The sequence below is a fragment of the Arvicanthis niloticus genome, chromosome 5, assembly GCF_011762505.2.
Source record: "Arvicanthis niloticus isolate mArvNil1 chromosome 5, mArvNil1.pat.X, whole genome shotgun sequence".
NCBI lineage: Eukaryota > Metazoa > Chordata > Mammalia > Rodentia > Muridae > Arvicanthis > Arvicanthis niloticus.
Window position 1 is genome coordinate 22,688,941 of NC_047662.1, and position 27,984 is coordinate 22,716,924.

General features: G+C 41.7%; 1 protein-coding gene across 3 annotated transcripts in view; it reads left to right on the plus strand.

Annotated features, from left to right (window-relative positions):
• Window positions 1-27,984, plus strand: part of Epb41 (erythrocyte membrane protein band 4.1) — a 154,766-nt gene that overhangs the window by 22,586 nt on the left and 104,196 nt on the right. The window contains exon 1 of one of the 3 annotated variants that reach the window (XM_076934086.1): window positions 2,413-2,609. The exons of the other annotated variants lie outside the window; for them this stretch is intronic. The gene's annotated coding sequence lies outside the window, so the exon portion shown is untranslated. Of the gene's footprint in view, window positions 1-2,412; window positions 2,610-27,984 lie in introns of those variants that run through there. 3 annotated transcript variants of the gene reach the window in all.

Sequence of the window (27,984 nt, forward strand, 5' to 3'; positions counted from 1 at the left end):
CACATGCTTCCATCCCCAGGCTAAGAATGAAAGGCCAGCATTGGAATCCAGGACTTTCAGATTTTAAAACTCAGACCAACAGATTTTGGCATGTGGTTGCACAACACTTTGAATCTAGGCATGATTTGTACCTGCCGGGTTTCTCATGTTTTCTGCTAACCTAAGACCTATACTTCTTTTCAGGGTGATGATTACTAAATATTACAAGTTGTATAAGCATCCCCAAGGATGATGTGCCATTGGCTAGCACACAGGGCATTTAGCTCCACATGTCTGAATGTCCTGGATGACGTGGAGGGAATGATCTGTCTGGTGATGGATTTTCAGTATCCATTCTACCTGGTACCAGGTTTCCCTGCCTGAGAGCCCAGAAGAATTAGAACTCACCAATCAAAAGCACTGCTGAACCAGAGGGCTCAAAGCAGGGAACCAGGGTATTTAAGAATGAGCGGGTGCCCCTTGGCCCAGATCACTTAAACTGTTTGAGTCTCTTATTAATAAAATGACGACAGTCCAATTCACTGGTTCAATAAATATTTAATATACCAGCACTGCTCTGTGTGATAATAAGAAGGACAAAGTCCTGTTCTCTCCAGTTTACAGTCTCCTGGATCCAGACTGCAACATTTGAGAGATCCAACCAGTCTTCAGTAAATAGGAGGCAGTCTGGCAGGGCCAAAAGCTGGGAAAAATGCAGTGACTAAGACAGAGGAAGAGAAAACACACACACACACACACACACACACACACACACACACACACACACACACACACACGACAGAGGAAGGTTGTGTGAATGGGCTGTTTTAGGTAGTCAGGTGGTCCTCACGGGGTTTTATGACTTTTATGACGCAGTAAGGCTGTCAGCGTCCCGATATATAAATGTTCTCAGACCTGACAACAGTTGAGTGTTTCTCTGCCTGCCATATACTTCTTAGTCAATATTTTAGTCTAAGTAGTAGTAACAGAATTAACACTTAACTAAGATCTTACTATGTCCTAGGCATTGTTCTAAGCCCTGTTGATCGATTTGTTAATTAACAAATTAATTAATTGTTACAGTAACTCTATGAGGCAGGACTGTTGTCTTCCTTTTTTTTTTTTTTTTCTTGAGGCAGGGTCTCATGTGGCCCAGACTGGCTTCAAACTTACTATGTAGTGGAGGCTGGCCTTGGATTTGTGTTACTTCTGCTGTCACATCCCGAGTTCTAGGGTTACTGACATGTGCCACCACTCCCAGTCTTTATTCTGTTTTTATGGGTTCAGAAATCAGGCACAAAGAAGGTCAGACAATTAAAGAGGGCTGAGACGGAGCACTGAACCTGAGCAGTTTGATTCCTGAGGCTGGGCTGAGATTGTGAACCGGCTTTGATTTTACACCAGTAGGCAGTCCACCTGGCGCGTGCGGGCTCTGATGTCATGTTGCTTGGTTTCTGATCCTGGCAGGGCTCAGCCTCTCTGCTTTGGTTTCCTCATCTCTCAAAAGAAATAGCAGAACCTGTCTTATCTTCTAAGGATGCACTTACAACAGAACCCTCTTTCTGCTCTGTAGGGAGGCAGCCTGTTCAGACATCAGCCTGGCAGGAAGTAGAAGGGTCAAGCGGCCTCTGAAACTTCTGGAGAGAAATATACTCGTGTGCACTTCTCAGAACAACCCTAAATTCATCCAGATCGTGGAGGCTATACTTATAATTTCGTGGATGGCAGGCAGAAATAGGAGGATCTTAAATGAAGACAGAAGACAGGTGACATCTTTGGCATGGCCTCAACACTTAAGATTCCAGTTCAGGTCTTAACATAGCTGCCAGGAGAAGTAAAGTCATATTGAATGTCAGGGTTGGAAGGGAGCCTTAGACATGGTCATGCTAGTAGACCGGTAAACTGAGGCTCAGAGAAGTGGAGTGACTTACCTGAGGTTACTAAACTAAAGGTTTCCTTTGGGATAGCTTGGTCAGCAGCAGCAGCTATGTGAATTCTGCTTTCCCCCAGATCACGGCTCCTTCCTAAGCCCTCCGTGGGGAGAAGGGTCTCATCCTGGTTCTAGGCTCTAGCTGCCCCATTCTTCATGCTCCTGCTTCTGGAGACTAGAACCCCGGGTCTCCAGCTCCAGCCCGGGTTCGACTTGCGCGTGCGCGCAGCAGCTAGCCCCATGCTCTCCCCTCCCCTTCCCTTCGCCCTTCCCTTCCCCTCTCCTTACCGCTCTAGGGGAGGGGGGAGGTAAGACGCGGGGAGCCCGAACCGGGCGTCAGCCAATGCTCTGGCGGGCCGCGGGCCCGGCCCCCTCCTTCCCTCCCGCACGGCCCAATAGGAATTTACTACAATGTTGTGGCGAGCCGGGGGGGAGGGGCGCGGGCGGGCCGCGGGCCGCGCCGGCCTCGTCTCGCGGAGGAAAGGCGGGAGGGCGCGCGCCGGGGCTGCTCGCTCGCTCGCTCGCTCTGCTCTTCTCTCCCTCGCTCCCTCCCTCCGCCGGCGGGTTTAGTCAGCTAGCCTGCAGCCCGCCAGCCCGGGAGCCGCAGAGGGCCGGAGCCTCGGACGCGGGCGCCGCCTCCTGCCATTGTTCGTCGGGCTGAAGCTGCGGCTGGGGCGGGAGCCCCGGCCGAGAACCGCGGGTGAGGCGAGGCAAAGCCGCCGCGCGCGAGCCGGTGGGGTGGGGGTGGCGCTGGCCCCGAGGGGACGGTCCGGGCGGCCGCCGCGCCGCCGCCGCAGCCTTTGTCTCCAGCCCCCTTGCAGGCCCGGGAGCCGGGGGCTGGAGGTGGGACGCGGCCTGAGGAGCCGGGGGAGGGGGCAGCGGTCCCGGCGCCGCTGAGGAGTGCGCGGGGTGGGGGGCGCGTTTCAAAGTTAGGCGTGGGGTGTCCTCCTGCGGAGGGGTCCCGTGTCCGCGCCGGCCTGTCAGTCACCGTGCGGTGGGCGGGAGCCCAGGCAGGAAACCAGGTGGGCAGCGGTGCGGTGGACGGCGGAGGTGCTGGGTGCCGCTGCGGAGCCGAGCGAGTCCGTCGTGATGGAGATGCTGGGCAGACCCGAGAAGTCAGGCGGAATCTGAGGGCGTGGGGAGCTTCGCAGCACTCCCAGGCCTTCCCGCCATAGACCCAGCATCTTAGAAAAATCAAATCAAATCTGGAGCCCTCCGGATCCAGTGCCTTGCTCCGCGATCTTCAGGGGTCCCAGCGAGCCAAGGGTTAATGCTATTCTCTCAGCTCCATGACCTCCTTTTTCAGTTCGCGCATCTGTCGGCTTGGAAATCTTTCCCTGGCTTGCTGGGCTGCCTGTACCTGTGGAGATTCTGGAGCTAGACTCACCCTCTGGTTACCAGGTGGATTCTCCTGGAGGGAGTTTCTGCCCGAACAGGGTCGTCGTCCTCCCCGGGGACTGGTGGTCTCTAGAGAGAAAGTGATCTCACGTGAAGCAAATCGCTGACGGGCTGGTTTCTGGCCACAGGACAGCAATTGCCATCCTGTTGTTCCTTTCTTGAACTATACCCTGACATAAATGACTAGTCTGTAGAGACTAAGGTTTTTGTTTGTTTTTGTGCTTTTCAGAGATACTGGAGGGTTTTTTGTTTTTTTTGTTTTTAGTCTGGGTGATTTCACAGCTGCAATTTTGTTCCTTCTGTTTTTAGGGAAAGTTGCAAGAAATGGTTATGTTCGTGCCTTGAGTGTTATTATAGTGAGTTTATACACTCTTGGGGATAAACTGTACTCCATGCAGTTGCTCATTTCTGTTTTCCTATTCTTAGTCTTGGCAAAACATTTTCAGTTGGTTTGATCCTTTTGGTAAAGCAGGATACACACATCCTTTATGTAATCTTTTTCATCTTAAAATTTTGCTCATTTTTGAAGAAGTTTGTACTTTTTCCTCTCTCTCTCTCTCTCTCTCTCTCTCTCTCTCTCTCTCTCTCTCTCTCTCTCTCTCTCTCTCTCTCCAGGATCTCTCTATGTAGCCCTGGCTGTCCTGGAACTCACTCTATAGACCAGGCTGGAGATGGCCTGAGTGTTGGGATTAAAGGCCTGTAGCACCATGGCTGGCCACTGTCTTTTTCTATACGACATCCATCACACCTGGCTCAACTTTAACAGATTTGAAATGTACATATCTGGCTTTCTCATTCCTTAGTTCATGATTGGCCAGTGTGTATGCTGTCTGTTTTGAAACAGGATATGGTCATATAGTTAGTTCAGGCTGACCTCAAGGCAGAGGCCACTACCACCTAGAGATTTATAATCTTTAAAATTATTTTATTGAATTGTATGTCTGTGAATATTTTGCCTCCAGGATGTCTAGGTACCTGTGTATGCCTGGTACCTTTGGATGTCAAAAGAAGGGTATCTGATCCTCTGGCACTGGAGTTACAGATGGTTGTTAGCTATCATGTGGGTTCTGGGACTTGAACCCATGTCCTCTGCAAGGGCAACAAGTGCTTTGAACCACTGAGCCATCTTTCCAGTCCCAGAGTTCATGGTCTTTTTTTCAAACAAATTCATACTCTGAGAGGCAGTGTACTTAAGATGCTATTTGTTTTCCTTCCTCCTGTTCCTAAGAAAGCTTCAGAGTTAAACTGTTCCGGACACTGTCTCCAAGCCTCCAGATTCTTGGATTTTCTGCAGATACGTTGGTATCAGATTGTGTATGCCTGATACCTTTGGAGGTCAGAATAGGGGCATCATCTTGTCATCAGATTGGGATCTAAAATATGCTACCTATAAATTTTGTTGGGATAGGTAGAGTTTTCTCATTATTTTTATTTTTAACTTATGTGCATTAGTGTTTGCCCACCTGCATGTATGTCTGTGAAGTATGTCTGTGGGAGGTGTCAGATCCTCTGGAAATGGAGTTACAGACAGTTGTTAGCTCCTGTGTGGGTACTGGGAATTGAACCCAGATCCTCTGGAAAAGCAACCAGTGCTCATAACTAATAAGTCATCTCTCCAACCCCATCCTCATTATTTTTTGAATATATAAAATTGGTGATCATGGCCTGATTTCATGACTTGAAAATATTTGTTCTGAAATCAGTATATTTAGACTCAGTCTGTTTCCAGGTTATCTAAGGAGCAGGCTGGTGCTCACTGGTAGAGATGCCAATGTGCTTTTCCAGGAGTGCTCTGGCCCTACTTGCTCTGTCCCAAACATTTTATTTATTATATGTAAGTAGCTGTTTTCAGACAACCCATAAGAGGGCATCAGATCTCATTACAGATGGTTGTGAGCCACCATGTGATTGCTTGGATTTGAATTCGGGACCTCTGAAAGAGCAGTCAGTGCCCTTAACCACTTAATAGCCTTAACCATCTCTCCAGCCCCTATAGGACACATTATTTTCTTCCAATTGCCTGGGCATGACATCAGTTACTTTTTTGTTTGTGAGCTAAGTAAGAACAGTTTCAACTATTTGTTTCTTTTGAATGTTTTTACTTCTTTGAGTAAAATCTGCAAAGATGAAATTTTTACAAGGATTTTCTCGTTTTGTTGATGAATTACAGACATTATTTATAAAATAATCCATAGTTACTAGAAGGTAGTGATTTGATGAGCTTATGATAGCTCTTCGCTAGAGGGGAAGCCAGATGCCAAGTGTGTGTGTTATTTTTTGTTGTCAGTTACATTCCTTAATGTGTCACCTGTGCTGTGGCTTTGCCATGTGTTCATTTTTATGAGGGAGTTCATGGTGTGTTTGGTAAAATACAGTATAACAAATACTGTGGAGAACACACTGAGTTAGATTAGTGTTTTGGTTTGCTCTGCTGCTATTTAATGAATGCACAGTGAGAAGCATAAAGGAAGAACTATAGCAACGAGTGCTGTTCAGGATTTGGAGGCATTGAAAGGAGAAGACGAATGATTTCATTCAGAACAAGCTTGCTGATGCCAGATACCACCAGTTCTAGGAGAGGGTAGTGAGGGAATTAGATTACGATTAAAGTTTGTTTACACTTATTTTTCTGAATTATTTTTATTTAAATAAGATTTCAAACACCTTGAAGTGTTTAGGGGAAAAAAAAACGGTAATTATTTGAGAATAAGGAAAACTGTGTGTGACTAGTCTAATGATAAGAATGGCTTGAGGAGAGTTCAATATCTCTTACTTATTAGTCATCATCGATGTCTTCCAAAGTAATTGGAAATAAATATGCAGCCTGAATAGAGAAACTGGGGGCGTGATGTGCAAATACTTCGTTTCTTTTTGTAATTGATTATTACCTTTAAAATCCTTTCATGTAGAAATTCTAGCATTGTGTTCACTTTATTGTAATTTAAATTTTGTTTTTATTTCATGTGTGTGAGTGTTTGCCTGCATGTATGTACACCACTTGTACGCCTAGTGTCCACAGAAGAGGGCATCAGGAGGAATGTGTTGTTGAGCTTCTGTGTGGGTGCTGGAAACCGAGTCCACTGTACAAGCAGTCAGTGCTTTTAATTACTGAGCCGTCTCTCCAGCCCCTCATTTTTCTATTTTTTTGTTATACTCTCTCATTTATGAAAACCGCTTCTGTGTTTTCAGTTGTTTCTTCATTAGCTTCAAGATAAATCCATGTGGATTAGACATTGTTTACTGAATTCTTATTCTTTACTTTCTATGTCTGTGGATTCTTTGAACCACTTCCTTTCAGTCAATCTAGACTCCAGTTCTTGATTCCCAGTGTGATCTGTTTAGAAAGATGAGAATTGTTTTTAGCTGTGTAACATGGAGTTTAGGCATGGTTACAGAAGTCTTGGCCGAGGGGACTGGAAGGGGAGGGAGGATTGGCTGATGAAATGGGTAAGAACTATGACCGTGTGTTTATGTTGATAAAATAGAAAATAACCAGCAGCTGCCTCATAACTGTTACTCGCTCTCCCATGGCCACTTATTTGTGTGGGTGCTGGGGATCCAAACTCAGGTCCTCACGCTTATGGTGAGGGCCATACCCAGGGAGCCACTTCCCAGTCTTGCAGCATTTGCTTAGTTACTAGAAATGCCATATGAAACTGGTACCACAATAAAATCATAAGGGTGTGTTTGAGTATATCATTTTATAAAGAAATGCTATTTTAACTGATGTGCCAAGTAAGGTGTGTGTGTTTTAGTAGAGTTTTTCTGTGGGTTTTAATTTGCCAGCTTGAAGTGCTACATGCATTCACGTGAAGGGCATTCCACCTTGCTATTGCACTAGGTATGTGTTGTTGATACCCACCCCTCCCACCACTTGTTTTTGGCCATATGGACACACACAGGCAAAACCTTTACGGACTTCAGGGATTTAAGCCCTCAGATTTTACCTGGCAGCCATTTCAGCATGTAAGAGGGACACATGAAGGCAGCCGTACAGTGAGGGCTTTCTCCTTCCTTTTTGGCTTTCTTTCTGCCACCCACTTGCTGTTTCTTGCCCATTCTCTCTTTATCCCCCCCACCCCCAAATGATTCAGAGAATTGACCCTGCTTTCTACCTGCAGAGTTGTGTCAATCCTAGTAGTATTATGTAATTACATACACCTTTTTTTTGCATGGTGTCATATGATATTGTATATGTGTCCTCCCACTCACATGTCTTTAGAGTAGTTTCTTTCCATCTGGTATTGGAATGAGCTCTTTGTTAGGTTATTTTTAAATCTTCAGTCTTCTTGGCATCCTCAACACTCAAAATAACACAATTGCTCTGGGAGGTGAGAACATCCACATAGTCTATTAGTAGCTTTTTTCAGTGGAAATGGAAGCAGCATTTTATTTTTAAAATCATACCCTGTGTTCCTTACAGGCAAAACATGCGGTTTTATGTTTCCATAGTCTCCGATAATTTTGTAAGGTAGAAAAAAGTCAGTTGTTACCAAGTAGATAAAATTAAAGTAGATATACTTAGGGCAAGGAAATGATTCCAGAAAAAAAATGGTATTTTTTTTCTTTGAAGGTTTATTCTTTTGAACTCTTGTAGCGTTGCATGTTCTTTGCCAGATATATCATATGATACTGGTACTCGCAGTAAGGCTGTCAGCGTCCAGAAAGCACGGGTTAGTACTATCCTCCCCCCACAGATAAGGTTTAGTGTATTAGCTAGACCTATAACAGGGTGCATACAATGTGTGAATGTCAGGAAGAAAGGAATGTCAGAAAGTTGGGGAAGATATGGCACTTTATACTCCCAAAACATTTTGGTATACATTTCTGAAGAATAAAGCTGTTTTCCTACATAGGATAACACACGTCTATATCCCTAAGACAGTAGCAGTATTGCATAATACCGGTCAACGCTCAACTCACATTTACATCCCACCATTAGATTTTCTTTTTTATTAGTGATGTGCTTATGTATGATGTGTATGTGTGGGTGCACGTAGAGGGGTTCAAGACAACATTGTGGAGTCAGTTCTCTCCCTTTCCCACCTTTATATAGTTTCCAGGGATTGAACTCTTGTCACTAGACTTGGGTGCAGATGTCTTTTTCCCTGAGCTATCTTAGCAGCGATCATTAGACTTTTAAATGTAAATATCTGGTCAAATTTCCTTTAATCTGGAACAGGACTTACTTGTGTACTTTGATAAGTCTTGGTGGCAGCTGGTTGTAGAATGTTCTATTCTAAATGTACTCGATTTTTCCCTTGGGGTTTTGTTTAATTTGTTCTTCTCTTTGTTTTTGTTTTTTTGTTTTTTTTCCATAAACTGGAAATTTATCTCTGTAGGTTTGATTAGACATAGTGTTAAACATTTTGGCAAGACTTCAGCGTGACGTTGTGTTCTTCGTTTTGAGTCACGTTGGGAAATTCATAAAGTCTGCTGTCCCGTAATTAATGCTGCTAATTTTGGTTGCCTAGTTAAAGTAGTGACCGACAGACTTGTGTGTAGTGGTTTGTGTTTTTAGTATTTGTGGAGAAACTTTGACATTGTGAATATCCTGTTTCCAGTTCCTTTTCCCATTGGCTTTAGCCATCCATGGGTCCTTGGGGGTGACATATGTTGTTAGCTCTTGGAAATGAATCTGAAGATTTGAATTAGGAAAGAGAAGAAGGATAATGAGCTCTGGCTGCTGGTCTGATGCTCAGGTTTTCCCCATTTGTGTTAGATCTGATTTCTTATATTTCTCCCCCCTGATTTGTTCCTAAAATTAGGCTTACAGGATAATATTTTATTTGGAGTTGAAAATAACCACTGGGATTCCTAACACGTGGGCCTACATGTTCTCAAGATGTGGCAGGAGACTGGGGTTCCTGGAAGGGAGGATTTTGGGAGGAGGAATGGTATGGTCATTCATTTACTGCATGTTCTCTGTGATGAGCAGGATCCTGTGACTGTGTGTGATCATAACAGAATGCAGAGGGCATGATCCTGCCAGGAAGAGTTTGGTGACCTGGTATTAGCAGGACTAGAAGTGTAAGAGGGACTTTGTTGTGGAAGGGTACATACTTATGGAAAAAGCAGAGTCAACCTGTGGTAACCTGGCCGTTCTACTTGTTCAGCATACCACCAACAGTATTTACAGGGGCCTGCTCAGTGTGCTAAGGAAATAATGTCAGCGCTCATTGATTGTTTACATGGTTCAGGCTATGTGCTTTATACCTTGTAGATGTAATGTAGATATATCAGCTTTGGGGTGGAATGAATTGTTTCAAATTCCACTTGTGCCACTCTAAGTCATGGCCATGGGCAGGTTAATTCACATCTGTAACATTTTATTCATTCTATGATAGAGGGATGTTTTATACCTTTAATGTTATGGTGATTAAATGAGTGAAGTCTAGGATGTCAAATGTGAGTACTTTTGTTTTGAGGGGTTGGTGCATGCTGGGCTAGCACCCTACTGTGAGCCACAACCTTAGGCGGCTGTGAAATACTTAAGACACCAGATGCCTGGCCATCATGATGACTTTCACACTTAAGCCTCTTCACAGGTTATTGGAGTGTTATTAATCTCACTTCACCGTTTAGGTAACAAGTTAAAGATTAAATAACTTGTCCAGAATTACACAATTGAAAATTGGCATTAAGAGTAAAGTCCTTACTGAGACCCTTTTGCTTGCTCAACATGTCCATGAGCAAGTCAGGGACAGGAGCTTTGGATGTAAACCTCCTGTCAAAGCCGATGAGTTCTTAATAATTGTCTTGTGAAAGTGCTTTTCAATAACTGTATTTTTGTGTGTAAAATGAGGATGATATTTTAGGTAATACATACATAGCATGTGCCTGTCATACAGAGATATTAAATAAATGTTACTTCTCTTCTCCCTTTGATAAAATCTGACCTTGTAGATATGAAGAAGAATCTCTGATTTTTTTAAAGTGGCTGTATAATTGTTGTATGTAAATAAGTAATTCAGTTTTGTCCAGTGTTGGTCTTTGGATTTGATTCAGACTCATACTGTAAGTTTTTTACGCTTTCCTTTGAGTGTTAGCCTGTGTGTGAGTATTCTGAAGACCCATTTCACAGCAAGTCTGGGTTTATAGCTTCATTTCCGTGTAGGTAGGACACAGTCATGTGGTTGGTGTCTCCATTGTTGCATTTATCTTTTGAAGCAGATGTGAAAGTAAACACACACTTGAAAAACAGGAAGGGGTTTGCTCTGGGAGGGTGATTTTTCAAGGCGGCTTCTAGACAAGCCATCAGAAGTCTTGAATCTTTTCAGAAAGATATAGTACCTCATTTTTGTGAAGTAAATATTTTAAAAATGCATTTAACCAAAATAATGAGTACATATATTTGTGCTTTCTACACATTTGGGGCAAGTATTATGTTCCTGTTTTTCTTTGAAACAGAGAACTGACAAATGCTTTTCTTCATAGTGTTGAGTGTCTAACTCAGGCCCGCACTGAGCATGGTGGTGACTCTCTGGCCCTGAGCCCTCAATAATGTTAGTGCCACCCCGATCCTGGCTTCTCTTTCTATTTGTTGGAGTGACTTTCAACAAGGAAATGTGGAAAACTTTGGCTCTTTAGGACATCTATTCTAGTAACATTGTACTTTGGGTCTTAGTTATTAAGATAGGAAATAACACATTCTACCTCCTGAGGTTGCCTGTTTCTTTGAGGACATACTTGTCTTTTGTTTGTTTGTTTGTTTTTGTTTTTCAAGACAGGGTTTCTTTGTATAGCCCTGGCTGTCCTGGAACTCACTCTGTAGACCAGGCTGGCCTCGAATTATTATTATTATTAATTTTTTTTGAGGCAGGGTCTCTCTGTGCATCTCTGGCTGACCTAGAACTCACTATTGACCAGAGGTCTACCAGACTGGTCCAGGTCCTCTGCCTCCACTACTGTGATTAAAGGTGCACACACCATGGCCACCAGTATTTTGAGGGCAATGTGGTGTTAGAGCCAGACCTAGGTTTTCAGTAATGTTATGTTTTGCTAGGGAAAAACATTTTTCTATCATACTAAATAAAATGAAACATCCAGATGTTGTTTAGAAAGAGTTTCTGTGTTTGGGGCAGAGTAATTGGAGATCACAGTAAGGACTTCTGTTCCTAAAGTTCCTCCTTCCTCTGGGGATTTCCTTGCTGACCTCAGGGAGTATGGCTTTCTCTTTCATTTTCTGTCCCAGAGGAGAGCCTTCTCTTAATCCTCACGCAGAACACAGCTGGGACCAGCCTAGAACATTCTGTTCCCATCTCACAGCCTTAGACTTTAGAGGTTTAACAGAGAAGTGTGTGCAGTCCCTAGTATGGTTCTCTGTAATGTGACTTAGAAGATAACAGCCACCCCCACTTCAGGATGGGGTCAGGTTTGGGATATATCCTTTTCTTGGCCTGCAACACATGTCTGCTTTCTGATGGAGAAACCATCTACTCCCTCCTACAGGCGCTCCCCCCTCCCCCATGCCCCTGTCTTAACCTTCCACATGCTTAGTAATAGGCCTGTGCTGCCATTCCTAACAGGAGCTTTCTGTATTCTGTAAAATAGAGCTTTTTCAGATATCCGATAAAATTCTCTTATGTTCCGTGGCTTTTCACTTCTTTGATGGGAATGCCCCCTCCCTACTCCCCAAGGCCAGGAGTTGAATTCAGAGCTCGAACATACTCAACTATCACCTTACCACTGAGCCACATATCCTGCCAGGTCTGTCTGCATTTAAGGTCCTTTCTTACAGATATGGTAGGGTTTACTTCTCTGCTGCTGTCTCCTGTGCTTTTTGTTGGTTTGTTTGCTGGTTCCCCTGTGCTGTCAGGCTTTGTATGCAGGAGCTTTGTGAAGACCTTAACTTTTTTTGTTTTTGTTTTTTTCCTTTGTACCACAAGTCCACATCAGTTATCTTTTGCTAGACAGTCAATCAATTCCACTTAAAACTTTTTCATGATCTGTAGTCAATCACAAAACAGCTTTGTGAAACAGCTCATTTCTCCTGTGTGGCACAGGCAAGGGTGTCCGTTTCAGTGGCTGACCTGAAGCTGGGGCATCCACTGTAGCCTTATTTTCATGTCGGGTGTCTTGCCTGTGACGCCAACACTAGGCAGGCAGCTTCGTTACACAGCTGTGATTAATTATACCATTGGTCACTGGCAGTTAACTCAGTCTTCAGGCTTTTCCTCTTCCAGGAGGTTGAGGGAGAGACTAGAAATCAGCCCCCATCCTGGTGCAGTCCCAGGCTTCTCCAGGAGGCCTGGCCATCAGTTATTTCTGAGACATAGAAAAGGTACTTACTACTGGTGATTTCAAGAGTTTTAGGAGCTGTAACAGAGGGGAAATGTGTATTTCTTCTATCACAACACCATGTTAGGGAACACATAGCTTTATGGATTTCATTCTCCCAAACTTTCTTACATTCATTTCACTGCAAATTTCTTTAACTGTCAAAGGAATATCAAGGAAGTTGACTAGCAGAAAAGCATCCCTTCTGTGCTTTGCGTGTAAGTTTCAACTCTGATCAGTGGAGGAAACAAATTAAGATGTTACTTTGGAACTGTCCCTTTATTTCAAGGATTGATAATTTTAAAACTAACTTTAAAAGTGAGAATATAACTCTATTTTTAAAATCTCTCTCCCCTCCCCCATTTCTTGCTTTGGTTTTTCTAGACAGGGTCTCTGTGTGTAGCCCTGGCTATCCTGGCTATCTCTGAACTCACTCTGTAGACCAGATGAGGATGGCCTCGAACTTACAGAGATCCACCTGTTCCTGCCTCCCAAGTGTTACAATTAAAAGGTGTGCACCACCACATCTGGCTTTCTGTTTTTAAATCTTCAAATTTCCATGCGATAGTTTGTGATTTAAAATGGTTCTAACTAGTAATGCTGTGAACTGAATTGGCTCTGATGGTGCTGTATTGTCCTTAAGACAGTGAAGTTCCTCTTAGTATTAGCTGTCTGGTGGAAAACATATGCAGACAATATTTTAGATGCTGAGTATTTCTAAGGAGAATCTAAAACATAATCTTTCCCCCTTTTGGTCAGATATACATACACACATATGTATGTATAAATATATATTTCCTTCCTTTTGAGACAGCATATCATGTCATTCAGGTTGACCTTAACTCATTATGTAGCCAGGATGACCTTGAGTTCTTCATCCACTTGTTTCCGCCTGACTTGTATTTTTACCATGTTGATTAAGGTGCTGTGTGTATCTCTTTAAGGGTTTCCCTATCACATAAAGGAGTTCAGCTAATTTTTATTTATGACAATTACTAGTTTAGAATGTTTTTATGTGTAGGCATTTCGCCTGTGTCTTAGTTACTGTCCCATTGCTGATGTGAAGCACCATGCTCAACCGAAGACAACTGTTAAAGAAAGCATTCAGTTAGGGACTTGTGGACAGTCTCAGAGGGCTAGTCCGTGATCATCATGGTGTGGAGTTGGCAGAGGCAAGCATGATGCTGGAACAGCAGCAGAGAGAGAGTGGGATCGGGCTTGCCATGGGCTTTTGAAATTGTAAAGCCCACCCCCAGAGACACATTTCCTCCAACAAGGCTCCTAATTCTCAAACAGTTCCACTAACTGGGCCCCTCGGACCTGTGGGGGCTATTCTCTCTCAAACTACCACAGTCTGCATACATGTATGGCACAAGATGTACACTGTTGTTAGGAAGACCGGAAGAGGGAGTCAGATCCTGTGGAACTAGAGCTGTGAGCAGATGGAGGTGAGCCACTGTATGTGTGCTAGGAATTGAGCCTGGGTTGCTAAAAAAAACCGCAGGTATTCTTAACCCTTGGGCCATCTCTCCAGTCCCCCAGTTTTTCTTTTTCTGTGTAGCCTTGACTTTGTGTGTGTGTGTGTGTGTGTGTGTGTGTGTAGCCTTGACTGTCCTGGAACTAGCTCTGTAGACCAGGCTGGCCTCAAATTCACAAAGATCCACCTGCCTCTGCCTCCCCAGTCCTGGGATTAAAGGCATGTGCCTCCATCACCTGGCAAGGGTTTTTAAAGGAGCTGTATCATGGATCTAAACACAGTGTACATAGGACAGATGAAAAAGTAATTTTAAGAATTGAAGTAAGGAACTGTAATGAAGAATGGTTTTGAGGGTCAGCGAAATATATTAGTTTTAGGTATTTAATGTTTTGCTTTTCTTTAACTTAGAAAACAGTCTATACGTTGAATAATATTAGAATGTAATATATGTTGATAGCTTAATACTTTCCAGTTTAATTGTTTTGTAGGCTCCTTAGCTAGATTTACCATCAAAACTAGGAAAGTTTCCTTTTAGAGCTACACAAATCCCATTGGCTTGCTGAATTAGATTGGCATCTATTTAGTCAAGATTTCCTAGAACCACTGGAGTCGTGCTGATAAAGCACTCCTTGGGCCATTGTTGTATTTGTGGGTCAGTGTCTCAGCTGCAGCAGGAACATTGATATTGTAAGCCAGATACCACATAGTTCATCATTGGAGGAGATTTGTTTATATCTTTAAGTAGATACTGTGAACGACTCTGAGAATAAAAATGTTGCCACACAGATTAGGGTTTTTTGTTAACTTGTAAAATTTTATTTCTTTGATAAGTGATTGCACTTAACTAATAGATATAACATTATTATAATTGCAAAGAACCTTAAGATTTGTCTATTTCATCTTCTCATTCAAGACATGGATCTTGCTGTATGTTTATAGTGTGGACATAATTTAGGATAACTAGATATATTATGAAACTCTGGAGCATTTGACAGTTTAGATCCTACTTCTTTTGGTTTATTGATGCCCATCAGATGATATTTTAGAATTTCTATAGTATTTAAATAATTGCAGTTTGATTAATTGAAACTGAATTTTTTATTTCTGTAGCAAGCACATTTTGTGTCATGCTTCTGCTTCTCAATATGTAACTTTAATAATAAAAATAAAGTGTGAATATTGGTAACTCATTTAAATCTCACAGGAGTGTTCTAAGTCTCATTGGCTTAAAGCAGCATGGGTGAGTACATTTATAAGAGGATAGAGTGTTAGCAAATACCCAAGGTATTTATATTTTTAATGTGGAATGAAACTCCATGAAAGGAGAGAAGAGACGAAAGCGCCATCACAGCTAAAAGATCCTGTGTGTCGAGCGAGAGTGCAGGGTGAGGTGGGGCTACATGAAGGGACAAGGGAGAAAGCCTCATTATTCAGGAGTGGGAATGGAGCAGCTGCGGGCATGCAAAGGGGAGGCCACATTAATGGGTCAGTGTAACTTGAGATTCTTTGCTTAATTATGAATCTTAAGTAGGCCTCCTTAGTCCCTTATGGATGAATGGCTTTCTTCTTGGTAGATGCAACTGGGGAATTCTTCCAGCTTTTGAATGCCATTAAAAATAACAGTTACTATAGATACACACAGAGTAGGTTGGGCATCTTAATGGTTAACTTAGGATATTTCCTACTAATTTTTGCTAAGTAGCTAATTTGTTTCAGTTTGTTAGTTCACTGAGTAGAATGCATTTTGGTAGGCTACAAATGTAAGCGTTGTTTATGATTTACAATGGAAATGTATTTTTCATGTTTTTTTTTTTTTTTAGATAGTCTCAGGTTCCTTGTGTCAAATGTAGTATTCATACTTTAATAGAAGTTATATTTACTATATCTCAAATTATGTGGAAATTTTGTTCCTCCAAGAAAATTAATACATCATCAGCAAACAAGAGAAGTCAACATTCTCGGAAAGCTGCTGTGGGCAGTGCTGTCTGCTGCTAAGTGGGGAGATGATTGCTGCCAGTGCTAGAACACTACCGAGCCTGTGAAGCAGCACTGATGGTCGCAAGAATGGGGTGCATGTCTTATGGTTTAAGTGACAACACCCTTTATACTGTTTTTATATCTTTATTATGTGACAGTTACTATACTGAAAAGGAACAAAGCTGAGAGTAGGTGCATGCATGTAATCACGGTGCTCCAGACCAGCTTGGGCTGTGTATCTAAGCTTGTTTTAAACAAAGAACATATGGAACATAAGGTGTAATTTAGGAAGTACAGTAACAGAAGAGACCTTCAGAAGCCCACATCCAACCTAAGCACTGGGGAGTTTCCTCAGTACTCAACACTGCTCGTGTCCCCTCTCGGAACTACTCTGGTGTTTTCCCATTAGAAACAACTGCTCAAGGGGACTGGAGAGATAGATGGCTCAGAGGTTAAGAGCTGCTCTGCTCTTCCAGAGGTCCTGAGTTCCAATTCCCAACAACCACATAGTGGTTCATAACTATCTAGAATGAGATTTGGTGCCCTCTTCTGGTCTGCAGGGATACATGCAGGCAGAATGCTGTATTCATAATAAACAAACCTTTAAGAAATGCTTAAAAGCATTATATATTTTACATTATTATTTTTTCTGAGGCAAGAGGATCACTGGAGCTCAAGACTTTGAGGCCATCATGGGTAATAGTTTGACTCCATCAAAAATGTGCTATGTATTATTACATATGGACATATATTATAATAGAACCTTAAAAACATGTTATCCAGGATTCAGTGAGATGCATCAGCCCCTAAAGGTGCTTGCCATCAAGCCTGAGGACCTAAGTTTACTCCCTGGAAGAACCAGCCCCAACAAGGTGTTCTTGCACCTACATATGTGTACTATGGTGCTCACACATTTACATGTGTGTGCATGTACACACACAAATAAATGTAAAAGTGCTGTCTAGTCTTTTCTTTTAAATATTTATTCATTTTATGTATATATGTATAGTATTTCTGAGTTATATCTGCATACCATGTGTATGTAGGTGCCCCTCAGAGGTCAGAAATGACAATCAGATCCTCAGAAACGAGCTATAGGTAGTTGTGGGTGGCCCAATATAGGTGCTGAGAATCAAACCTGGCTCCTCTGAAAGAGCAACCAGAGCTCTTAACTGCGGAGCTGTCTCTCCAGTCCCCTGCATATGACTTTCTGCATCTGTATAATGTCCTCTTTTAGACATGCTTGCATATGTGTACTTGTGTGTGTAAGTGTGTGTTGGAGTTCAAGTTTCTCTAAGGTGGTAGAGACTTAGTCTAGTTGTGTCACAGAGTGTACGCTCAGCCTTACTAGATCATCTCAAGAATGGCCCCATGGGAGCTGGAGAGATGGCTCAGTGGTTAAGAGCACTGACTTTCTTCCAGAGGTCCTAAGTTCAATTCCCAGCAACCATATGGAAGCTCACAACCATCTGTAATGGGATCTGATGCTGCCTTCTGTCATTCAGGCATACATGCAAATAGAGCACTCATACACATAAATACATGAATCTTACATGTATTAGTATTCTATTTGGTAGTCAGAACAACCCATACCATTAGCAGTTTAATAAAGCAACTGGCTTAAAGATGTTATGTATCCAAGGACTCATGAGAGTAGCCAGTGGCTGAACAAGTTCAGATCCGTGTTTGTTTTGTTATAAGTGTTTTGGCATGGAGAGAGAGAGAGAGAGAGAGAGAGAGAGAGAGAGAGAGAGAGAGAGAGAGAAAGAAAGTTATTATGTCATAGATACTTTAGAGAGCAAAATCTATGTGAGTAGGTAAGCAGAAAGTTTTCTTGGAAACCTGAAGATGGCTCTAGTCTTCTAAATTTATACTTTATGAACCTTAACATATGGCTTCACTTCTGAAGGCCCCAAGATGGATGCTCATATCCAAAGAGCCATATGTGCTCTAGGCAAGAAGACCTCGGGGGATGGGCTAGATGGCAAAGGGCCGCGACTTCCATTTACATCCTACAGGCTGCCTCTCATTAAGGAGAGCCTTTTAGTTGGTAAGGCTCTGCCCTTAATTATATGAGAGTTTTGTTAGGAAAAAGGGAGCCTTGTCTTGGATAGGCATCTCACATTTTCTGTACAACTATTGGAAGTCTGAGTGAAGAAATAACTCTTCAGTTTGCTCTGGATGGCGTTAGAGTTACTGGTTTTAATTATCGAGGAACCAAGTTATGTAGACACAGAGATTGAGCAGGAGAGCTCTCCCAAAGTGAAGTGACTTGAAGCTTGTTGGGGGACTGAAGCATTAGACTGACGAGCACAGCCACAGCAGAAGCAAATCAGGCGGCTTGCAGAGTAGATGGCCGTTTATGTGATGAAGCTTGGTCAGGAGGAGGTCATTCAAGAAGAAATGGTACGAATGTGACAGAAAACAGTCTGACAGGGGCTGTGCTTAAAAACCAGGCAAGAGCTGGAGAATTAGTGCTGCCTACATCTACAGTGGCGCCGGTACCTTGCCCAGTCCCCGATGGGGGAAGCAGGAAAAACAGTATCTAGTTCATAGTAGGGGATATGAGTTAAGGATGTGATTAGAAGAAACAACTAAATCCTGAATTCAGCCTAGTTGTCCTCTGACCTCCATGTGTGTAATAAAATGGGATAAAAATTGTTAAAAATTCATTTCTCTTGAGTAGTATCTTTTTTTTTCCATTTACCAAAATAATTCCTGATCTTTGTTGTAACTCTGAAAAATACAGAAGGAGAAAAATATCTTTCCACAGAAGATGACCAGTGCTGTCTTGGTGTGTTTCTTCAATAGAATATTTGCAGGGAGGTGGGGTACTGGGCAGGGCAGCAAGGCCTCTTTCATGTTAAACACTCATTCTACTACTGGGCTACCTTTTTTGCAGTACGTGTTATATCCATAGTGATGGTGTCAGGTTATGACTTATGTCCATTAAGTACATGTGGAAGAAAGGTATTTCCTAGTAAAGACTGTTTCTATAGAAGTTTTTCCTGCTTTGTAAAATTTATGTGTGAGCCAGGTTGTAGTAGCACATGTGTTTAATCCCAGCACTCAGGAGGCAGAGGCAGGTGGATCTCTGTGAGTTCGAGGCCAGCCTGGTCTACAGAGTGAGTTCCAGGACAGCCATGGCTACACAGAGAAACCCTGTCTGGAAAAACAAGCAAACAAAGGAAATTCTTATGTGAAGTGTGACCGAGCTAAAGGAGCTCTGTGAGTTCGCTCGGGACCTCAGCTGTGCTTTCGTTGTCATCTCATTTAGGAATTGCTGGGAGTGGCTCAAGGGAAGACTGAACATATGGGTAGAGTGCACACTCACTCAGTGGGCTGGCCAGCTGAGGTCATGACCTTAATTATCTGTACGAGCCTACATACTGGGATGGTGGGACACTCATCATAAATTTATTTTCTTAGTGAACGAAAAGACTGAAAACTGAACAGCTCCCAAGCATGTATAGTCATCTCCTTTCTTAGCTCAGACTTGTATTTTTAAACTTTAAACATCCTAAATAGCTTTATTTTAAAGCTTTCCTGACTCAGTATTTCCTGAGACACATGAGATGAATGCTATCATCACAGACTTGTCAGTCTCTTAATTTCTTATATTTTAAAACTTGTAAAGTTTGAGATAATTTTAAACATGCACAAAGAGTAGTTGCCTGTACACTATAATCAGCCATGTGCTCCCATCACCCAGCTCTGACACTGAGCAGCTCATGGCTAGTCACACTATTTTCTGACCAGCTACTTTTCTTGTATATTTTAGAAGTAAATCTTAGATATCATACGAATTTAGCTGTAAATAATTTGCTAGTTCCCTAAAGGTAATTACTTTCTGTTTGTCTGTCCTTCCTTCCTTCTTCCCTCTTCCCTCCCTCCCTCCCTCCCTCCCTCCCTCCCTCCCTCCCTCCCTCTCTCCTTCCCTCCCTCCTTTCCTTCCTTTGGTGAGACAAGAAGGTCTCATTATGTAGCCTTGACTAGCCTGGAACTTACACAGAGATCCTCCTCCTCTGCCTCTCAAGGGCTGGGATTGAAGATGTGCGACACCATATCCAGTCTGATAATTACTCTAAGAATAACCACACAGAGATGGAGATGCAGCTCGTGTGGTAGAGAGTTTTCCTGGCATGCATGAAGCACTGGGTTCACTTCTCAGCACCACATAAAAACTGAATGTGACAGGAGGTGGGGACAGGAAGATCAGAAGTTCAAGATCATTCTTGGCTTCTTAGGAACATAGAGACCAGCCTGGCCTACCAGATCCTGGCTGAAAACAAAACAAATGAAAAACCCCACTGTATCACTACTACCATCTTTAGAAAAAGATAATATTTATCATCAAATGGTGTTCAAATTTCCAGTTGTCTCATAACTTTTTGTGGTATGTTTGAATTACAATTCAAATAAGGTCTCCCTGTGGCAGGTGGTTGACATACCTTTAAAGTTTATCCTAATCTGGAAATATGTCCTTATTTGGATCTTTTTCCTTTGCTTATGTTTGTTGAGGTGCTAAGCCAAGGTGATGTAGCTCAGTGCCAGTGCCTGCCTAGCTCAGGGCTTCTTCTTTGCATTTCCTATAAATTGATGATTGAATTGAGGCACAATTCAATTTTTTGTTGTTGATTTTGTGACAGGGTCTTACTTCACTCTGCTAATCCTCTTGACTCAGGCTCACTGTTGTACATATGAGCTGCCATGCCCAGCCATAGTTTAGTCATGAAGAAAATACTTTTTTTTTTCTCCATCTCAGGGGTTACAGTTAATTCTTGGCTGAAGAAATTCTTAACATGCTGATCTTAAAGTTTTTGTGTAATCTGGATACTATGTGCTCAAAAAAGGGCCCGGACCTAAGAACCTGCTCAGTTGACAGTCTCCAATGAAGATCACATGATTAAGATAAAAGTTTTTTTTTTTTTAATGAGAAAAATATGCTTTAAGTGCATTTGTGTTACTTAAGTCTCCTTTTTGTCTTAATAGAGGTAGTGATGAATAGGTGGATCCTGTAGGTACCCCCCCCCACCCCCCCGTGGAACAGGTCTCTGAACATCATCCCCAGTCTCATTCTGTTTGTGAGGGGCTAGTATTGACATTTTTGTCTCTAAGGGCTCCCAGGTGATGTTGATAGTACTGATTAGGTAGGAGACTTGAAGTGTGGGCTTTAGAATCAGCTTTTAACCAAAATATTCTTAAAGACGCTGGGCTGGGGCCCAGGCATCTGTATTTTTAACACGTTCCATAATGATTCTGATACATATTTTAGGTTGAGAATCACTGTTATTCTCATAGTTTTTCTCTCCATAATTTCCAAGAAAAGTGCATTCCCTTTCCATTTAGAAATATTACAGACTTTTGATATTGTCATAAATGGGACATACAATTAGGGAGGAATCATTGTTTTACATTTTGCTATTTATCATTGTTGTAAGAGGCAAAGTAAAAATGCAAAAGAACAAAGAGCTCTTGGCACCTGTGCAACCAGCATTAATGTTCTTGTTTGCTGCAAAGCACAATTGCTATTTTAAAATTATTAATTATTCCCAAAGGAAAAATTAAAATTTGTTTAGTCTGAGGTTGCTTTTCCTCAAAGCAAAGAAACCCTTTGTCTTGCATGAGAATTTGAACTTCTTTGACCAGTCATTTGGAGTCTGAATGACATTTCAGCCCTATACAGAGTAGAATCTTACAGATTTTGCATGACGTGTGTGTGTGTGTGTGTGTGTGTGTGTGTGTGTGTGTATGTGTTAAGTTTCAAGTTCTTACCACATGGTGGTGAGTGTCTATAATCCCAGCACTCTAGAAGCTGAAGCAAGAGGATCTTGGTTAGTAGACCAGATTGGGCAACATAGCAAGAACCCTGTCTCAAAAAACAAAGAGCAAGCCACTTGTAGCAGGATATTTATTCTGCTATATTGTATTCACAGTTGAGCTTGGTGATTAGGCACTAAACCGACAAACCTGACCAAAAGGTTCTGAATAACAATTTCTAAGGAAAGGTTTCACCAGTATAATCATTAATATTACTTCTTAAACCTTTTGAGGCAAAGTCTCACTATGTAACCCTGTTGGCCTGAACTTACTATGTACATCAGGTTGGCCTGGAACTCCTAGGGTTCCTGTCTCTGACTCTTGAGTGTTGGAATTAAAAATGTGCTTCACCACACCTGGCTAGAGATATTTTCATTGCACTTATCGAGTGATTGAGTGCCAGGCTTATGTCAGAAGATAGCTTATGGGTGTTCTCTCCACCATGTGGGTTTTAGGGTTCGAACTCAGGCTGTCAGAATCGATGGCTTTTACCCACTGGGCCATCTGGCAAGTCACCTTTAATACTTATACTTTACACTTTGTGCCCCCAAGTTTTAAGAGTTTAAAAAGTTTTTGCCAACATAAAAACCAGATGGGTTAGAAAGCTCTTCCATTCAGCAGCTTCTGTCGCTGAGTGAAAAGATGAATTAGATCTGCTCTAGTTCAAGGGACCCAGTCTCATGAAGGAATTTCCAACCTTAATTAACAAGCATTAATTGTGTAGATTGCTTTGTAAACTATTTTAGTGGATCTTAGTAATAATTTTAGAAATTGCTGATTAATATAATCTATGATAGAACTGGTATGTGTCAGTAGAATAGACCTTATAAGTCTATTTTGATTTTATTAGTCACAGCAGTATCTATGTATATTTAAAAAAATAGTTTTGTAGATTGAGCATCTCTAATCCAAAAATAAAAATCTAAAATGGTTCAAAATCTAAAACTTATTGAATGGTACATTTTAACATGACATGTGGAAAATCTACCCAAACTACACATGGCATATTACAGTCAAAATGTAGGCACACTAAAAATATCGTGTAACAGTACCTTTTGGCTAAGCAAATAAAGTTATATGTAAATGAATTTCATGTTTAGATTTGGGTCCCATCCCAAGGTAATGTCTGTCTGTCTGTCTATCATCAGTCAGTCAGTCAGTCAGTCTGCCTGCCTGCCTATCTGTCTATCCATCCATTCATCCATCCATCCGTCCCTCCGTTCATCCATCCATGCATGCATGCATCTATCTGCAAATATCCTACCCTTTCAAATCTGAAAACTTATGGCCCTAAACATTTTGGATAGTGGGTACTCATCTATATATATTAGAATTGATATTCAGGCTACAAGCAGTACTGTGCAAATGACTTTTTTGAACCCTTTGTTATAAATTGAAAGATCTCTAAGGATCAGTAATCTTTACTTGCAGTGAAATAGATTGGTTGTTAGTGTTACTCGTGGTAAACTGCCAGTAGACTTGCACAGGAAGGTGACAGGAGAATTTGTATACAAATGAAGGAAGTTTGATTCAGTTTTCTGTTGTGAAGGCTAAGTCTTGTTTTCCCATCTGAGTTCTTCCTATAAATTAGATGTTTGGTAAGTAAGTTGTTGGTTGTTTTCTTTTTATAGTCTGATGATTGTTATTCTAATGAACTGTCCATCGGTTATTGAATGAATATAGGTTAGGCCTTTACTAATGGCAAGCTGTGGAAAAGCTTGATGTTGATTGAGAGTCAGAAGAGACTGGACAGTAAGGGAACATGAGAAGGATCTGGTGCATGCACATATATGCATAGTCAGGTGCACACATATGTACTTTGTTTGTTTTATTGTTTTGGGCAGTATTGGGGATTAAATTCAGCATTTCACCTCTTAGCTAAATCCATAGCCTTGCTGCTTGTTTAACTATCTTTTGAAGCACATTTTAAAAATGCCTACTTTTCTTTCTTTTTTATATTTACTTAGTCTCTCTCTCTCTCTCTCTCTCTCTCTCTCTGTGTGTGTGTGTGTGTGTGTGTGTGTGTGTGTGTGTGAGAGAGAGAGAGAGAGAGAGAGAGAGAGAACAACTTTGTGGCAGTCAGTTCTCTTCTTCCACCTGTGGGTTCCAGGAATTAAGCTATCTTGCCAGACCTGGAAGCACTTTCAATTGCCTATAAACAGTGACTTTGCAAAAAATTATAGTAAACGGTTATGAAACAAACATGAGTTTTTGAACTAATTGAAGGAAAATTTTCCTTGACAAATGTGGTTTACTTATTAAGGTTTGCTTTGGGACTGAATTTTTAATTTTACTCAGTCTCAAATGAGTTGTTTTCCTTCTTGCAATTAGATGGCTGTGCAGTAAGAGAAAGGGCTGCTGAATCAATCCAGTCAGTGTTATGAGCCAGTTGCAGCTGCTATGTAAAGTGCCCTCATTAAGTTATTAAAATCCTTTGAAGGCTTGCATGTGCAAAATATTCCTAATTTGTTAGGAACACACATGGCTGTGTGTGCACACATGTCATTGTTCAGTAGACTGCTCTATATTAGAAAAGTATAGGTCCCTGTGGGGCACTAATTACAGCTCTGCCTAGGAAGCTGCAGAAAGGCAAATAACAAAGGCAAGGGAGAGCCGAGGAGAAAGGGAGCCACGGGCTCTGCTGCTTTACACCTCCAGGGTAAACCAGACATGCTGTGAGTAAACACAGCTGTATGAGAAATTAGTTATTAAGAGTTGAAGGAAGGAACTACCAGTTCATTCAGCAGATATGTATTTAATGCCTCCACTAAACTAAAGAATTGTCATAGGTTGGTTTCTCTCTTAGAAAGAATAATTTTGCTTGATAAAATTATTGTTTTAAGTGATCAGTATTTTTTCTTTTTTAAAAAGATTATTATTTATATGAATGTTCAGCTTCTACCCCACCTTTGAATATTCAGTTACCAGATAAAAGAGACACAACCTTTATCTTAAAATAACCCTTAATCAGCACTAGAGCTGGGCAGTTATCTACTTTCTATGCTATTAGAATCTACTTCCCCATCTATAACTCCATTTTATAATTTGCCATGTTCCATCTGGGCAGCTCTTAACTCCAATTGGCTAGCCCTCATGGCCATGTTCTCATGACTCAACTAACCCTGGTGTCTCTCCTCTCCTCACTGCTCTTCTCCTCAGACCCCAAGCCCAGGACCCCTGACCCCATCTGTCTCTTCTACCCAGCTACTGGCTATAGGTGTCTTTATTCACCAATCAGGGATAACTTGGCGGGGCGGGGCAAGGTAACATAGTGTCACTTGAGTTTCTGCAGACTCTCTCATCCCTGGAGACAACCAGGCCTTGAGGCCAGTAGTTAGCATTACAGTACATAGCAAAGAGCAAACCTCACCTGTTACACACTGCTGTGAGGTGTCATGTGGGTGCTAAGAATGGAATCCAGGTCTTCTGCAGGAGCAGTGAGTTCTCTTAGCCTCTGAGCCAACTCTTTTGTCTTTGAGCATAAGATTTTTAAAATACCCTCTATTTTAAAATTTGTTGGTTTTGAAAAACTGTCATATTCAAGTAAAACCTATGGCATTTAGATAGTGCAATACTGTACAAGTACTGAAAAAATGAGGTGAATATTTATGAAAAGATGTTCACTTAAGTAAATAATGACTTAAGTGGAGGGATTCATTCCAACAGGAAGGATTACAGGTTTCTTGGAAAACATGGCATTCTGGTTAAGCCTTGAAGGAGTTAGCATGTCTGGGAGGGAGATGCAGGGGTGGGTATCACAAGTACAGAGCAGAATCAGGGACATGCAGCTTCCTTTAGGAGGCAAGTGAGAACAGAATATACTAGTAAATGTATCCCGGCAGTGAGGAAAGAACTGGAATCTTAGCTGCAACTGCTGCAAGATCTTTAGATTTTGATCTTTTAACATATACTGGTTAATGAAATAAAAGAGTAACACAAGGCACCAAAAAGATGGTTCAGTGGCAGGAGTAATTAATTCTTAGTCCTCACATTGGGTGGCTCAGGACCACCTATAAATCTGAAGCCCTCTTCCGGCCTCTGTCTGCAGCCCCCCCCCCCCCACCATGCATGTTAATCAAAATGAAAAAATGAAATCTTTATTATTATTTTTTTGAGACATGGTGTCTTAGGGTTTTGTTGTTGTGAAGAGACGCCATGACCAAGACAACTTTTTAAAGGAAAACATTTAACTGGGACTGGCTTACAGTTCAGAGTCCATTGTCATCATGGCAGGAGGCATGGAGGCATGGAGGCATGCAGGCAGGCATGGTGCTGCAGCAGGCACTGAGAGGTCTACATCTTGACCCCAGGCAGCAGAAGGAGACTGTGTGTCACACTAGGTGTAGCTTGAGCATAGGAGACCTCAAAGCCCACCTCTGCAGTGACACACTTCCTCCGAGGTCACACCTATTCCAACAAGGCCACACCTCCTAATAGTGCCACTCCCTGTGGCCAAGCAAATACATGACTCTCTATTCAAACCACCACACAGGGTCTTTCTACATAGTCCTGGTTGTCCTAGAATACTCTATGCAGGTAGACCTGTAAACCAAGCTGGCCTCAAACTCATGGAAATCTTCTTACCACTGCTTCCTGAATGCTGGGATTAATGGTGTGTTCTACCATGTCTGTCTAAAATCTTATTTTTTAACCTAAAATTTAAAAATAAAAAAACCATTTTTCCACTTTGGGGAATGGTATTCATACTAAGCAAGTACTCTACCAGTGAGTGGCCTAATTCTTTTTTAGCTGAAATAGCAGTTGTACATATGTATGGGGTACAGTGGGGTCATACTGTGGTAGTTAGGTACTTGTATGCAATATGTAATGACCCAATTAAGATAATTAATTAGCATTTCTGTTTTCTTATACATTATTATATTGGGAACATATTAGATAAGATGGTACACACCTGTAATCCAGCAGGCAGAGAGGATTAGAAATTCAGGGTTAACCTAGGCTACATAGTAAGCTTCAAGGAAGGGGAATGATGAGCCTTTGAATTCTAGTTCTTTATAAGACGCGTAATAAATTGTAAGTTGTAGTTCACTGTGCTGATTAAATATTTGTTGTAGGAAGGACTGTCAACAGCTTCAGGTTATTTGGAGTAGTCTTGAGCTAGTTAGAACAGAAAGTAGAAATGCAAGCCAGTCACGTGTCAGGGAGCAGTAGGATTCGGGAACAAGAAATGGAGCTTCATTCTTCCGCACAGTTCAGAATGAACTATATAGGATCAAATCATCCTTACTATACATAGTAATAAAGACCTTGAACTGTGTAGGTTTTATTACCTCTGAAATAAATGGTCAAGATTGCTTAATTTGGGATTTCTGTATCTATTTTTTTCCTTGTCATTTTTTTTACATGGCGTGTAACTACTTAAATTTTTAATTTTGTTTTAATTTTATGTGCATGCATGTTTTGTCTGCATGAATGTCTCTGTACCATGTTCAGTGCACATAGAGGCCAGAAGAGGACATCAGATCTCCTGAAACTGAGTTAGAGATGTTTGTGAGTCACAATGTGGGTGTTGGGAACTAGACCCATTTCTACTTTAGGTTTATCTGCTAAATTAGACAAAAGTCAATTGTGGTGGCATACCTGTAACCCCAGCACTAATGAGAGGCAGGAGGCTGAGCTACATATTGAACTTCAGGCCTAGCATAAGGCTCCAGTGTGAGAGCCTGACTCCTCCTCCATGCCACAGTTCATACACACATATAAAAATCTGTGCGGATTCGGCATACATAAAGGTAAAGGTAAAGAAACTACTCTTGAGTAAGCACCAATAAGACAGAAATATGCCCAGTGGTTGTATTTTCCTTTAAGCATTGCATTAAGAAGTGTAGCTTGAGAGATGGCTCTGTGGTTAAGAGCGTTAGCTGCTCTTCCAGAGGTCCCAGGTTCAATTCCAGGACTCATGTGACAGTTAATGTAACTCCAGTTCCAGAGGATCTAACACCGTTTTCTGGCACAGACATACATGCTGGAAGAATACTCATATACATAAAGAAAAATAAATATATCTTTTGAAAAAGAGGTGTTAAGTGTCAGACACATTGAATGGAGGAGAAATGGTACTCCAGAGAACACCGATTTAAAAACAGTTTTAGATTTATTTTAT